The 1,811-nt window shown below is 33.3% G+C and overlaps 2 non-coding genes across 2 annotated transcripts; both read right to left on the reverse strand.

Annotated features, from left to right (window-relative positions):
* Positions 1-277: 277 nt before the first annotated feature.
* On the reverse strand, positions 278-406 carry LOC118485320. Its single transcript, XR_004875622.1, has one exon. It is a non-coding gene; the product is annotated as a small nucleolar RNA snoR86 (small nucleolar RNA).
* Positions 407-504: 98 nt separating this feature from the next.
* On the reverse strand, positions 505-633 carry LOC118485318. Its single transcript, XR_004875621.1, has one exon. It is a non-coding gene; the product is annotated as a small nucleolar RNA snoR86 (small nucleolar RNA).
* Positions 634-1,811: the final 1,178 nt, after the last annotated feature.

The following is a 1,811-nucleotide window of genomic DNA, read 5'->3' on the forward strand; positions in this document are numbered from 1 at the left end:
TTCATACATAACTCCTTTAAAAAAGGGTGCTACTTTCTACACCCTCTATTTACTTTTTTCACCCCCCTCCTCTCACATACTTACAGGTGGGGCCTGCGTGGGACCGACAGTTTTCCTCTCACAAGGGGGGTGTAATCAGGAAGGAGGGGGGTGTGTATAGAATGGGCCTAAAAAAATAAATCAAGCATTTACACATAATGGAAGGAGATTATGCAATTTCTTACAAACAGATGAATTACAGGATTGAAATTTCATACTTAACAACGTTAAAGAAAAAAATGTTGCGATTTGTTCGAGGCCGTATTCAAAATTAAAAAATTTGATAGGCACGGAGAATCACAGAAACTTTTTTAATTTCGCCAACCTTCAATGCAAGTTTCGTCACATTTGTTAGGCGCCCTTGCTCTGCAAATTGGCTTTTCTCTTTATTTGCAAAAAAAGAGATGACAAACAAATTGATCACTAAAAAAACATTAAACCCTAACAATTACGATTGTAGATTGATATGTTGCGATTTGTTCGAGGCCATATTCAAAATTAAGAGATTTGATAGGCACGGAGAATCGCAGAAACTGTTTTGATTTTGCCAACCTTCAATGCAAGTTTCGTCACATTTTTTAGGCGTCCTTGCTCTGCAAATTGGCTTTTTTTCAATACTAGCAAATAACAGATTCAGACAAATTACAACTTGATGTAAGAAAAAAACAATTAGCGATAAGAAAATGAAGCGGATCTACTTTTATCGAAAACCTATCAGGGTTGTTGAGTCGTCAATGGATGAAGGAGAAGAAGATGATGATTGTTGCAGGGGTATGCAGTGAGGTTATATAGAGTTGATAAACCCTAACCCTAATGGTAGTCCTAGTTAAATTACCAAAAGCCCAAGTATTTGGGCCCAGTTTTGTAAGGCCAAATTTGAAGAGAAAAATAAAGTGTAACATCACTAGGGAATCAAAACGCAAGGCATTTAGTTATTTCTTTTACACAAGTAAGCATATTACATAAATCACCACGTTGAACTCAAATCCACGATTAACGGTAACCAGTTTAATAATATAAATAATGACGAAACTTGAACGCAAACTCGACGGGAGACGGACTCTTAAAATTCAAATTGGTAGGGGGCGAGCTCTAAAAAATCCTATAATTTACAATACAAAAATATTTAGTTCGGAAACTTTTGGTGAAATTTAACACTAGGAGCGAAAAACCGGTGGGGGCCGGTGCACCCCTCGACCTCAAAGAAGCTCCGCCAGTGAATATGGATGAAATAACATAATTCGTATAACACGATTGAGTATAAATAATACAATAACTAGCTTACAACCCCGTGTATTACACGGGTTGAATGACGAAAAATGTAAATTATAAACTTGTATATAATCCTTATTAATGAAATGACATATTTAGATAAATTAGTAAAACAAAAGAACAGTTATATTTTCGTTACTTGTACATGTGATTTGATACTTTATTAGTAATTATTGTTTATATCCAAATAATATATTTTATCTTAATAAATATATATGGTTAGGGTAAAATGAAAACTTCTACGAGTTGTGAGAACTTAGAGAACTCAACCTTACAAAAGGTTTTTTGAATTTTTTACAGAGGGTGTGAATGAGCGGTTAGAGACTCAAGGTGTTAAACTTTTTGGTTTTGGATTCTAGTGGTTAAAACCACTAAAACATAGGGAATCAAAAAGTAATTACTATTAATTAAATTTGAAATTATACATTTGATTTCTAACTATATTAAATAATATTATACTTATTATATCAGTATTTTTTTTAATAAAACTTATATCAAAC

This window comes from Helianthus annuus, chromosome 12 (genome assembly GCF_002127325.2).
Source record: "Helianthus annuus cultivar XRQ/B chromosome 12, HanXRQr2.0-SUNRISE, whole genome shotgun sequence".
Taxonomy (NCBI): Eukaryota; Viridiplantae; Streptophyta; class Magnoliopsida; order Asterales; family Asteraceae; genus Helianthus; species Helianthus annuus.